The sequence below is a fragment of the Ipomoea nil genome, unplaced genomic scaffold (assembly GCF_001879475.1).
Source record: "Ipomoea nil cultivar Tokyo-kokei standard unplaced genomic scaffold, Asagao_1.1 scaffold2928, whole genome shotgun sequence".
NCBI classification, from domain to species: Eukaryota; Viridiplantae; Streptophyta; class Magnoliopsida; order Solanales; family Convolvulaceae; genus Ipomoea; species Ipomoea nil.
In genome coordinates, this window is record NW_017619356.1 from 221864 (window position 1) to 236940 (window position 15077).

General features: G+C 36.6%; 1 long non-coding RNA gene across 1 annotated transcript; it reads left to right on the forward strand.

The window, feature by feature from the left end:
• The first annotated feature begins 359 nt into the window (after window positions 1-359).
• LOC109162288 lies at window positions 360-14844 on the forward strand. The gene is made up of 3 exons (XR_002051060.1): window positions 360-371; window positions 12142-12147; window positions 14771-14844. It is a non-coding gene; the product is annotated as an uncharacterized LOC109162288 (long non-coding RNA).
• Window positions 14845-15077: the final 233 nt, after the last annotated feature.

Here is a 15077-nt window from a genome sequence, read left to right on the forward strand (position 1 = left end):
TATGATCGCGCATTGCGGTCACCTTCATATCCCAATTTGTAGGTAATCTGCGTAACACTTTGAGCGATATTTCTTTCTGGGTAATGGTCTTTCCCAGATCCGTGATTTCTCCAAGGATTTTGATCAATCGAGCTTCCATGTCGGTGATGCTTTCGTTCGGTAGCATTTTGAAATCTTCGAATCTCTTCATGGCAATGGTTAGTTTGTTGTCTTTTTCTTGTTCATCGCCTTCACCGATACTAATGAGAGTATCCCATATTTCTTTTGCTGTGGTGCACTTTCGAATCTTTGGGAATATTGTGTCATCGACCGTTTTGAACAAAATATCCTTGGCAATATTGTCCAAGTTATTTCGCCCTCTATCTTCCTTTGTCCACTCCATTTTTGGCTTTGGAATATATCGTGGAGCATTTGGATCTCGTGGGGTAGTAGTATTAGCTTCCATGATTTGGATAGGACCAGTGGTGATGACTTCCCACATTTCATCATTTAAAGCAGATAAGTGCACCTGCATACGTATTTTCCAATCGTCAAATTTATCAGGTGAGAAAAGCAAATTTTGAGCAAGAGACATATCTCTCTTCATCTTGAAGATTTTGAGATCTATCTAGCAGTCAAAATTGACTCAAATAGACAACCGCTCTGATACCACTTGTTGGTCCCGAAAGGGTGGTGAGAAGTCTAGAGGCGAGGGGGGGGGGGGTGAATAGACTTCTCTAACTTTTCAAACTTTCTTCGAAAACACACAAGGCAAATAACACTTTGGTAATTTCAACTCTAAGTAACAAGCATCAACAAGATAAACAACTTAGAGTGTGCAGCGGAATAAGTAGCGGTAAAGTGTTATGCTCAATTAGTGCGGTGTTCAAAGAGAGATTCTAAACATGCAACACGTTAGAAACACTTGATATGGTTCAAGGATGATGTACGTAAAGTTTGGCTTGCATGCAAACGTGGGAACTATCAAACCCAGACAGATAAAGATATGCGATAAATCGTAATCGGGTTAGTTCGCAGTTAGAATAAGCATGCGCAAAATATATATGAGCAGTAAGTAAATAGAGGGAGAGATTTATAGTGGTTCAAGGTGGTGTAATCCTCCTAGTCCACTCTTCTCCTTTCACTTCAAGGAGGAAATTCACTATTCTTCAATCACCCAGTTACAATAGTGAATAAGTGTCCACCGACACTTCTCCGAGTGCTTCGCACAAAGCTACACTCCTCCAAGGTTTTTCACAAGCTCCTCTTGTTACTCCGCCTTCCCGAGTCCTTCGCACCAAGCTGTACTCCTACACCACGAGAACTACGCACAAAGCTACGTCCTCACAGGGTTTTCACAAGCTTCTCTTGTTACTCTGCCCTTTACAACGAGTGCTACGCACAAAGCTACACTCAACCAGGGTTTTTCACTCTCTTCAGTTACTCCGCCCTCTTTCTACACTCGGTAGGGAAGTCTACGAAGAGATAAAATTTTTCTCTCACTCAGACTTGAATGTAATTCTATGAAGCTCTGTTTCCCCCTTTTTCGGCTAATTGAAAAATTAGATTATATCTTTTGCTTGTATGTCTTAGCCGTTGTTCAAGTTGTTGAACTGCTCAATCGCTCTGGGGTTCTTTTTGTCATCAAGTCTGCTTGGACAATTTATAGCTAGTGAAAGCTATTTGCCCGTTGATCAACTTTCGATCTCGATCGTCCATTTTGAATTGTAGTTGATCAAAAGATATTGTCAACTTGATCTGAAATATAAGGTAGATGCCTTTTCTCCTTTTGTCAGATGATTTGAATAATTTGCCCGTTGTCGTGTCTTGAATTTTGTAGCCTCCAAAATTTAAATAAGTTCAGCGCGGCAAGCTTGATATTTCTTGTCCTTCATAAATGCTCTGACATGTCAAGTTGATCAAATAATTTATCTGCTGATTCTTGCTTGAGTATAAAATAATTTCTCCGCGAATCAGCCTTCTTCGAGCGTCTCCGGTTCCACCATAAAAACTTGATGTTCAGATGAAAATATATCAGATATTTTCTCTGTAAAAACTTCACAGTTTGTTCATGGTGAGATGCTCTGTTTCGATTTTAAGCTTGGTCCACCATACTTGGTGTGTTTCTTCATCTGGTGCATTCGCCTTACTTAGTCTCCATATTGGCTAGTCTCCCATACGGTCCAAGCTAGTCTCCCAAGCAAGTTAAAAACTTCTTATGCTTCACTTGAGATTCGAACTTAGGATCACTTGGCATAACTCACACGCATTTCTTCCAACTCCTCTAGCATGGTTCTTGGTGACTAATCCACATCATAATTGTGTTAAGCTATAATCCCGCTTAACATCTAAAATCAACTTGTGATTTTCCAAACTTGTACATGGGTTGCATGATATGGGTGCACCATACTCTGTAGACTTAAACTGACTCAAATAGAATAAAAATGGGGACTACTTGATTTTTCAAAAATACATTCGGCTCATCAAAATTTACAAAATATTCCTAACAATTTCCCCCTTTTTGATGATGCCGAAACTTATACCCAAGTCATTTTGGCTTTGTCAACTTTGAAAAATAATTTCTTTTTAATTGCTTTTATTTCGACTAGCCAATTGACGGGTTTAACAAAAATTGTGACTTAGAGATTTTAAAATTCGGACAACCTAATCGTATTAATGAGACTTTGATCGTGGGGTGTTCAATTTTCTTTTAGCTTGAATTTTTTTCCCCCTAAATATTATATCCTCATTTTATACGTGTTACAATATTAATTCTAAGTCCAAATTAAATTCTAGTGACATAAAAACACAAAATGAATAAATTAACTAAGAGACATTAGTATGGTACGAAATATTGTCATGCATTTTCAACCCATTTTAGCTTAGCATAGATATGATATCAAAGAGTAATGTGCTAGCTAAAATATATTATACACCAAAAATTGAGTTTGTCAACCAAATTTGTTACCTCCCTTTCAACTTGGCATTGATGAATTCTCTCAATTTCTTGAAGTCCTTCTCTAGTCCTTTGTGTTGATACGGTGCGGCTACTTGTCCGGTGATGTAGTTTCCATAAGCTTCTCTTATGTTGTGTACTTTCAACACTCCAGCTTCATGCCAAAAGATGCACTCATCAAGTGTTCGGCCATCGCTCATTTGCTCACTTCGGTGTCCGAACTCCGTTTGAAACTCTTGCAATTTTTGTATCCTTGTAGCAATTGGCTTCGGCATTGGTGGCATTGGTGCAATCTGCGTAGGTGGCAACACACGATGAGAGGTTGAACTCGAGCTAGGACGAGTTTCTTTAAAATAGTCCATCATGCTCCCTCGGCTTCTAGGTGTTGTTGACGGTCGAACAAGTTCCACCAAGGGTCCTCTTGGACATAATGACGTGCTAATCCTTCCCCCTTTTCGGCAGCATCCATGAACCTTTGAAAGCTTTTGGTGGAAGAATCTTGCTTGTCACAAACTCCTTCAAGAAGATCCATGTTGATACGTGATTGTTGAAGTAATCCTTGCACTTGTTGTTCCAAAAGTTTGAGCCTTGAAGTAGTCTCGGGCCCATGTTTTCCCATTTCATTGAACAACTTCATTACATCATTCTTCAACTCATTCTTTGCCGTGTCAATTTCGTTTTTCAATAGGCCTTGCCTATTAAACAATTGTTGAGCACGGTCCACCATCTCCTTGTGATAACCATCAAGCTTGGTATCCATTGCATCCATTTTAGTGTTCAATCCACCCGTAGATTCTTGTAGAATAGACTTAACATCTCCAACAATCTCTTCTCTTAAGGCTTGAGCATCGAACGTACATGGGTTGCATGATATGGGTGCACCATACTCTGTAGATTTAAACTGACTCAAATAGAATAAAAATGGGGACTACTTGATTTTTCAAAAATACATTCGGCTCATCAAAATTTACAAAATATTCCTAACAGCTACTGCTGCTACTGCTACTGCTACTACAACTACTACTCCTAATAATAATAATAATAATAATAATAATAATAATAACAACAACAACAACAACAACAACAACAACAGCAGCAGCAGCAACAGCAACAACAACAACAACGACAATAATAATAATAATAATAATAATAATAATAATAAAAAGATGAAGATGATGGAGCGTGAAGCATAATAAAGAAAAAGATGAACATGGGCGTCCAGAAGTTTTTTTAATTTATTTATGCTTATGTGGCAATCCAAATAATCAAAATATAGCTTATGTGGCAAGCCACGAGGGCAGTTACCGACACCTATTAGGAAGGTAGCCTGCTAATGGGGTCGGATGACTCGAAATCATGAGTTCATGTGTTCAATTGCACTTTTAAAAAGTTCATGGGGCCTAATTGACTTTTCACGAAATGTTCTGGGGCCTATTTGACCCTTTTCTCTTTTATTTTTTGTTTTTCAGATTTTGTTTTTGGTTTTTTTTTCCCCTTTTCCTTGCTCTCCTATATTCTCTTTTCTAGTCACACTTACAAAAACTTTTCAAAATCTACAACTATTGGAGATGCTAGATAATATTGAAAGGAGAGGAGGGGTAATTAAAGCATGTACTCCATCTCAACTAAAAACCTAAACTGATAGTTGGATTGCACATTAATGGCTATATGCTCAACACGCCCCCTCACGTGTGCAGTGAGTTCCAAGCAACGCGTAAACCATAGTCACTTATGGGTGGCATTTTTGAGATTCAAACCCAAGACCTTTGGCATGGCTCTGATACCAAATTAAAGCATGTACTCCATCTCAACTAAAAACCTAAGCTGATAGTTGGATTGCACATTAATGGCTATATGCTCAACAGGGGTGTCAATACGGCCCGGCCCGCCCCACTGCGGGCTTTTTTTTTCTGCGGGCTTTTACGGGCCGGCTCGCGAAGCCCACGGGTTGGGGACTACCAAGCCCTAGCCCGCTCCACCCGGGTTTGCGGGCCCCGCGGGCTTACGATAAATTAAAAAAATAATAATAAAGTCAACTATATATATATATATATGAGTTAATACACAAAATCGTCTTCGACTATAGTGGTTTTTCTCAATTTTGTCCTAAACGACTTTGGTGACTTAGTGTAGTCCCAGAGTTTTCTGTTTTTAATCAATTTCGTCCCAGACTTTTGTGTTTTTGCTCAATTTAGTCCCCCATTTGTTATTCCGTCCATTTGTTGTTAAATAAATAGACAATTCAATAATTTTAATATTGGCATCTCTTTATTCATAGACATGTGAAGTGCGAAATCCCTCTTTTTTTTACGAATTACTCCCAGAATCACTTCTAAAGCTGCGAATATAAAATTCGATTCGTAGGTCTGAGAGTAACTCTGGGTGTAATTCGTGTAAGAAGGAGAGATTTCTCACTTCGCAGGTTGAAAGTAAACAGAGGTCAATATTGATATTATTGAATTGTCCCTTTATTTAACACCTATTTGACGGAAAAACAAACTTAGGACTAAATTGAGCGAAACACAAAAGTCTGGGACTATATTAGGTCACCAAAGTCGTTTAGGATGAAATTGAGAAAAACCACTATAGTCGAGGACAATTTTAGATATTAACTCATATATATATATATATATATATATATATATATATATATATATATATATATATATATATATATAATATAATATAATATAATATAATAATGGAAATAAAAGCATTCAAATGATTCAATATTCTAAAAGTTCACACTCCTTTGCTCTATTACAATGTAGTATCTGTTCATATACTTTCTCAATCTACTGAAACAAAAACAGCCAATAACGCATCCATTGAGGCTCAAACTCACAACCTTCCAAATGAAAGTCCAACCCAAGTACCATTTGACCACATAGTCCTGGTCACACTTCAAAATCTATCAATTCACAAATCCACAATCATAAAAATTTAAAACACATCAAAGTCTAACATCATAATAAAATATATTAGACTGTGAAAGAAATATATAATTAGGGCTTTACCCTTTACTCCGCAGAGAGAAAGAGACGGCCAGAGAGAAGTTTGAATAGTTGGCTTAGCTTTTAATTTATAGATATTAATATTAATCATATTAGTATTTGTATTATAATATAACTATAATAATAATAATAACTATAATATATATATATATATATATATATATATATATATATATCTTCTTTATTATTATTATATATAATAAAGCAGAATCTTTTGGCCACAAGATTTTGGCTCCAATTCCCGCCAACAAAATACAGCGTCGTTTGGAGCCTGACTTTTGGGATGCATATGTTAATTATGAGATAGATTTATTGTAAATGACTGATTTAAAAGGAGTCTCTTCAACCTCCATGTAATACTTCTTCCAAAACGAAATGTTGTTATTAAACATCATGTCCCTTTGGGACTCTTTAGTATCCACAAGATTTGCATTAATTACATATTCTATAAATACCTCTTCTAATTGTAAACAAACCTAGCAGTTCATTTGTAGTACAAACACTGTGCCCGATATTTATTATTTACACTAATGTAAAGAATGCGTATTCCATGATCCAATAGGTAATTGTGAACATTGTTCTTTATTTTTTTTCTTTATTTTTTTATTCAAGAAAATATATTCCTTTATAATATTGTTGTTCTAATTTTTCATAGTGTGCAAATATATACATGTTTCAAAACCTTTTATTCGAAGTACAGCAAAATGAGAGAAATATTCACAGGTGTGTTCACATGTGCATATAGATGCAAATAAAGGTAGAGTTCTGAGCACACCTTATTCAAGAGCTTTAAATCTACAACTACTTTTGACATACTTCTTGCAGGAGAATCAAATTGTGAGTAAATGACCATCAGCATATTCTTGGAAAGAGAAAATCCCCAAATAACAATATGACATCTCTTCAGATACTAAGACCTTCAGAGTTTTCACTTTTCAATGAGCATGGACACTGTGGTTGATTTGAAGGCTTTTTCAATGACCACATCTAAGAACTTTTTATATTTCAATTACAATCAAAGTATTAGAATATATTTAGTTTGTGATGTGGGTCTTTTGTAAGGTGGGGTTTTGCTGTTAAAATGGAGAAGTGCATCCTTCACTGCTTCACTAATACATCTTTTGAAGCCTTCAAATATAAAATAAAAATGAGAGAAATATTCACAGGTGTGTTCATATATGCATATAGATCATTCTAAGCACACCTTATTCAAGGGCTTCAAATCTACAACTACTTTTGACATACTTCTTGCAGAAGAATCAAATTGTGAGTAAATGACGATCAACATATTCTTGGAAAGAGAAAATGCCCAGACAACAATATAGCATCTCTTCAAATTCTAAGACCTTCAGAGTTTTCACTTTTCAATAAGCATGGACAATGTAGTTGATTTGAAGGCTTTTTCAATGTCCACATTCTAAGAACTTTTTATATTTCAACTATAATCAAGTATTAGAATATATTTAGTTTGTGATATGGGTCTTTTGTAGGGTGGGGTTTTACTGTTAAAATGGTAAAGTGCATCAACTTCACTGCTTCACTGATACATCTTTTGAAGCCTTCAAATATAAAATAAAAATGTAAATTAAAAAAAAAAAGGCATAGAATAAGTGTTATTTTTTTAATGTTTGAATAATGAATCCATTATAATAGATGATGAGGCTTACAATCACTACTTAAAATTTGACTAATTAAGACTATTTATGTTCACTTTTCCAATACTAAAGTAATAAACTTTGTATAGGTTGAGTATTGAACCTAATATTTACTAATTAAAATCTGACTTTTAGTTACAGTGTATTGTTAGCCATTTAATTTAATTGAGAATTTTGATCAGAATAAACAAAAAATTAAAAAAACTCAGTAACTAATACCTTGCTAATACACGTATAAATAAAAAAAATATATTAAAAAATTACCAGATCTGTATGATAACTAAAGAGGAGATTTCCAACCGTCATGTTCCAAATCTCGGATTTCATCTACATCTATGGTCATATTCTGGACAATATTCCTTTAAAAGTAAAAAACTAGATCTGGAAAACATTGCTAAGATATTTCATACATATACTCGAAGCGAGCACAGTTAGGTAAATATATATAAACATAAATAGTTAGAAAATAGATATTTTTTGTACAAAATAACTTAGCTGTTCCTCCGAAATGGGTTCTTCGCGGTATTCTGACTCAATCGAAATGTGTTCTTTGTGAGATTCTGGCTTTATCAAAACTAGAAAAAATACATCAAAGCTCTTTTGAGTTAGAATCGATGTTCTTGGTGAGAATTGTTCGGGCATCTCTGTACATAGATCATGCGAGTGAGGGATAACCTAGGAGATGAGACAACAGGAAATGGTGTAGTGGAGTGGGTTGTCGGTGGGTTATAGAGAATTTATAGGGGTGGGCCGGGTCAGGATATTGGACTGTAATTGTTATGGGCCATAAACAGCAAAATAATAGGACTTGGGCTCATGTATACTTATATATACGTACATACAAATATATATATATATATATATATATATATATATATATATATAAAATACGTATAAATGTATATATCTTTATAATTTTTAAAAGAACTTTGGTTAATATTTTGTGTTGTATTTCTAACACACGATATATATGTGTTTCAATGATTTACAATAAAATATTTTAATTAAATACTTTATATATACCTCATATAATAATTATTCAATTATTAAACTGCTTATTTAACATCTTTATAATTAAACTTTTTTAACGAAAAATATCGATTGTAATTAATGTAACATAATATTATATTTTTTTTATATAATTCTTATAATATTTTATTAACACAATATAACATGCAATTCACAAGTCATTTTTCGTGCACCGCACGGGTCAATTACTACAGCCCTAACTCGTCCCACCGTGGGGCGGGTGTGGGCCATCCCGCGGGCTTCGGCCCACTTTGACACCCCTAGGTAGAGAAACACGGTAAGAGCTAGAGAAATTACACAAAACTATAAACAAAAAGGAAGTATTATTGTTATTGTTATTGTTATTGTTATTGTTATTGTTATTGTTATTATTATTATTATTATTATTATTATTATTATTATTATTATTATTATTGTCCTTCATTTGCAGTTTTATATAAAAGTCAGTCCACTCACTCTTAAGGCACAAAAGTAATGTAACACTGGGGGCCGGACCTAGGCTTCAGATTTCTCCTAACACATGAATCCTTTTGATGAAGAACCATATTTGGCTTTTAAGTATGGTGTAATTTGCTACAGTATAGGAGATTACTTACAATGTAACTAGGGAATATAATGGAAAGAGTTAATACTCACATCCTCTCACATCTTCTGTTGGGTCGGAGTGTGGGGGGCCCTTAGGGTTGGGGATTCAGCTTTTGGGGTAAGGGAATATAATGGAAAGATTTAATACCCAATTTGGTCTCTCAATTATTAGGATTTCACTAATTTGGTCCTCGACTATTAAAGTTTTTCAATTTAGTCCATAACTATGCAATTTTTACTTTAAATGGTCTCTCGACTATTAAGATTTCACCACTTTGGTCATCGACTACCAAAATTGTTCAATTTAGTCCCTAACTATACAATTTTTACCTAAAATGGTCTCTCGACTATTAGAATTTCACCACTTTGGTCTTTGACTTTCCAAAAAGGTCCACAAATCCACAATAATCTTACTTAAGTTAACATTAGCATAGTTGGTGAATAAATTGAACAACTTTGGTAGTTGAAGGCCAAAGTAGTGAAATCCTAATAGTCGAGGGATCATTTTAGATAAAAAGTGCATAGTTAGGGACTAAATTGAGCAACTTTAGTAGTCGAGGATCAAAGTGGTGAAATCCTAATAATCGAGAGATTATTTTAGATAAAAATGACATAATTGGATATTAAATTGAATAATTTTGATAGTTGATGACTAAATTGATGAAATTCTAATAGTGGATGCACCTTGGCGGTGGGTATTATCTCATAATGGAAATGACAATAACCATTACTATGAACAGGGACCTTATTTTCATGATATATTTAAAGATGAGTGGACTGGGGGCCCAAATACTGACTGATTAAAGATGAGTGTATTGGGGGCCTAAATACTGTAGAAATGCAAAATTATATAAATTTTTGTAGCTGATGGGATTCAAGCCCAGGTCTCCACGACCACTCACCACTAAACTACAGCCACTTTCGTTTTCAAATCTTGAATAATAACATATTACAAATTTTTAAGTTAATTGCATTGGAGAAAAATCAGTCAAATTATGGTTGCTAAGACTTGAGCCCAAGTCTGAAATGTAAAAGATCTTGTTTAGAGTTAATAACTGAAATGGTCCCTTGACTATAGTGAAATTATCAATTTGATTTTAGACTATTTTTCTTGATCAATTAAGTTTTTCAACTCTAAAAATCTTAACTAATTTGGTCCTTTATTTATTTTGCCATTAGATATCCGTTAACTCAGGACCAAATTGGTAATTTTTTATAATCAAGGGACTATTTCGGTCATTCTGTGTGCCATTTTCTCTGAAAATTAATTACTGAAATGATCCCTTGACTATATCGAAATTATCAATTTACAATTGGTCCCAAGTTAACGGATGTCTAACGACAAAACAAATGAAAGACCAAATTGGTTAAGATTTTTAAAGTTGAGGGACTTAATTGGTCAAGAAAAATAGTCAATGACCAAATTGATAGTTTCGCTATAGTCAAGGGACTATTTCAGTAATTAATTCTTTTATTTATTAAAAAATTAATCCTCTGCTGGTCATCCACTATTGTTGCCAAATATCAAAATAGTTTCACGGACAGGTCAGGGACCTTAGTTTCATGATATGGATGAGAATATAATTGTGTTGGATTCAATGATAATGTCTGAGAGTACAGGGAGCGAATATATAGAGATGCTAGATAGAATCCTAGTCTAACACGAATAATATAGTCCTAGTCTAATATGGATAATAGAGTCATAATAGTCCTAATACTCCCCCTCAAGCACAAGGTTGGTCAGCCAAAACATTGAGCTTGCAACGGAGTAAATTAAAACGTACAGACGAAAGAGACTTAGTAAAAATATCCGCTATCTGATATTTGGTAGAAATAAAATTGACTTGTAATTCCTTCTTTGCGACTTTATCACGAACAAAGTGGTAGTCGATCTCAATGTGCTTGGTGCGAGCATGAAACACCGGATTAGCACACAGATAAGTAGCTCCCAGATTGTCACACCAGAGTTTGGGCACAGAAGGTGGCGCAAACCCGATTTCCTTCATCAGAGAGACGAGCTAAGTAACATCTGCAGAGACATCAGTCAGTCCTTTCTATTCAGCCTCAGTTGATGAACGAGCCACAGTACGTTGTTTTCGACAAACCCATGAGACAAGATTAGTCCTAAAAAATACAGCAAAACCACTAGTAGATTTGCGATCATCAGGATTGCCAACCCCAATCCGAATCAGAATATGCATGAATATCTAGAGAAGGAAAAGACGTAATCTTAAGACCAAGATGTAGTGTCCCATTTACATACCGTAACACCCTCTTGAGAGCCGCCCAATCCGCAGTTGAGGGAGAGTGCATGTGTTGACACAAACGACTGACTGCATAGGAAAGATCAGGCCGAGTTACCGTAAGATATTGCAGAGCACCTGCAAAGCTGCGATACTGAGTGGGATCAACGTATGGTACACCACGGCATCAATCTCGGCCTTCGTGGTTGAAACCGGAGTAGCCACGGGTTTGCATTCAACCATACCTGCTCGTTTTAGAATATCCTTCATGTACCGTTGTTGAGACAAAAGCATGCCATCAGACAACGGAATGGTCTCAATACCCAGAAAGAACGAGGGCACACCCATATCACAAACTTTAAACTCAAGAGCCAACTTGTCAATAAGAGCAGTCACATGAACCGGATCAGATCCCATAACCAAAATATCATCCACATAAACCAGAAAATATAGACGAGTATTGCTATGTGAATATATAAATAGAGAGACATCCGTCTTGGAAGGTGAGAAACCAGCAGAAACCAGAAAATCATGCAAACGAGTGAACCAAGCACGGGGAGCTTGCTTAAGCCCATATAAAGAACGTTGAAGGAGACAAACGTGCCCGGGCATCGTTTTGTCTTCATAACCAGGGGGCTGGCGCATATAAACCGTCTCAGCGAGATTGCCATTTAGAAAAGCATTGTGTATGTCCAACTGTCGAATAGTCCATCCACGAGAAATAGCTAAGGATAAAAGAAGACGTACCGTAGTCGGTTTAATAACGGGACTAAAGGTCTCAAAGAAATCCTCGCCGACAATTTGTTTGAATCCCTTGGCAACTAACCGAGCCTTGTAACGCTCAATCGAACCATCAGCCTTTCTCTTGATTCGAAACACCCACTTACATCCAACTACATTCATACCGATTTAAAGGGAAAAAGCCTCCATGTATTATTGTGCACCAAGGCATTAAATTCCAAATCCATTGCATCCCGCCATTTAGGAAATTTAACCGCTTGAGTAAAACATGTAGGTTCAGGAGTAACAGCAGCAGCAGATAAAGCAACATGATCATGTGGTCCCGAACTTCTCGTATTCATTCCATGAGAGCGAACGGGTGAGGGCGCGTGAAGAGACCGACTACGTGACTGTCCGCTCAGACTCGGTCACGGGCTCGGCAGTAGCAGGCTGCTGGCGGTGGTGGTCAGAAGCGGCTATGGGCGCGGCAGGAGGGTCACGAGCCGTGACAATCGTCGGATCACCACCATAAACAATTGGGGCAACACCCCACGGCTCCGGGCGTGGTTTTGGAACCTGCGAATCCACATAAGCAACAAAAGGAAAGACAACCTCATCGAATCGCACATGGAGACAGATAAAAACCTTGTTAGTGTTAGTGTCTAAACAACGATAGCCACGAAAAGATGGAGGATATCCTAGAAAGACACAAGGGGATGACCGAAACTGTAGTTTGTTGCGATTATAGGGACGCAGATTTGGAAAGCATAAACACCCAAAAACACGCAGATATGAATAAGATGGAGGAGACCGATGCAAAAGATAATGAGGAGATTTATCAGATAAGACAGGAGTGGGCATTTTATTGATTAGATAAACCGCAGTTTCAAAAGCATAATCCCAAAAACGAGACGGAACAGAGGATTGAGCCATTAATGCTAGTCTCGTTTCAACAACATGCCAATGCTTACGTTCTACCCTGCCATTTTGTTCATGAGTATACGCAGATGATTGCCTGTGACGAATACCTAAGGACGCAAGAGTGGAACCAAGCTTTTTATATTCTCCCCCTAAATCAAATTGAAAAGAAATAATCTTGCGAGAAAAGGAACGTTCAACTAGTGACCGAAACTTATCAAATATAGCATACAAATCAGATTTAGCACGCATGGGATAATACCACATATAACGACTGTAATCATCCACAAACAACACAAAATATTTAAAGCCAGACGCAGAAAGTAATGGCGCAGGGCCCCAAATATCTAAATAAATTAATTCCAAAGGATGCGTACTAGTAGTTTCGACACGAGACAAAGGAAAACGAGAAGATTTTCCTAATTGACAAGAGGAACAGACAATCGGAAGATCACTAGAATTAAATGTACCAACAGACGAAGACGCTAAAATTTTACGTAAGCCTCGAGAATGAGGATGCCCCAACCGCATGTGCCAAACGTAAGAGGACCGTGCAGCAACAAATGCAGCAGGGGAAGCAGAAGACGCAGGCCATGTGTAGAGACCCCCAGACGCATGTCCCTTAAAAAGAACCTTCTTGGTCAAAATGTCTTTCACATAGAAACAAAGAGGGTGGAACTCAAAGAAAACATTATTGTCCTTTGCAAAACGCTGGACAGATAATAGAGAATAAGAGAGACCAGGGACATGCAAAACATCATGTAACTTAAAAGACATAGAATCAGTGGCTAACGAAGCAGAACTAACATTAACAATAGGCAAACCTGTACCATTGCCGACTCGCAGAGTCTCCGGCCCATCATAACTTGTCGCAGAAGTCATCAAAGAAGAATCAGGCGTTGCATGATTTGTAGCACCAGTGTCAGGGAACCACTGATGAGGACCGTTGGAATCACCATTATCACCAGAGACGGCCACATTGGCCTGAAAACCGGGAGCCCCTGAATAACGCCGAAAACAGTTGGCTCCCGTGTGACCAAAACGGTTACAAATTTGACACGGATCATCATAGCACCAAAAACAATTGGCTCTCGTGTGACCAAAACGGTCACAAATTTGACACGAATCATCATAACGCCAAACACAATTGGCTCCCGTGTGGCCGAAACCTTTACAAATTTGACACGGATTATCAATGTCACGTCGTTGACCGGACCGCTTCTGATACGATGTATCTTGGTTTGATGCCATCGGCTACTGCTACGAAGTGAGGAACATGGATGTTGGAAAAGAAAACCCCGGCTAACTGATACCAGATAAGAATATAATTGTGTTGTATTCAATGATAATGTCTGAGAGTACAAGGAGCAGATATATAGAGATGCTAGATAGAATCCTAGTCTAACACGAATAATATAGTCCTTGTCTAATATGGATAATAGAGTCCTAATAGTCCTAATAATATGAGCACCTTTTTCTTTTAAGAAATATATATTGTTTTTAAACTTGGGGGTGTGATTGAGTGGCAAGGACTCATCCATGCTTAACCAAATGTCGAAGGTTCGATCTTTAAATCTTCAGACCAGCTGTCACACTCAATAGAGATGTCTAGCTATAAACAGATTCATTCTCTACCATCCTTTAACTTTCTTTACTTGCATTACTATTTAGTACTCCCTCTTTCCTATTTTACCTGTCTTACTTTTCTTTTTAGTTTGTCCCAAAATAGTGTCCTCTTTCCAAAATTGAATATAACTATCATTCTATATTTCTCAATTTACCCTTTTGACTTTTTCAAATTTCTAGACAACTAATGAAATAAGTACAATTATACTTTATACAAACAACATCTACTTTTGAGGGGCAAAATTGAAAAGTTAGTAACATTTGTTATGTCACATTAAAAACGAAGTAAAAAGCAAATGTGACAAACAATTAGGGAGGAAGGGAGTATTTATATTTGAAATTTATCATTGGA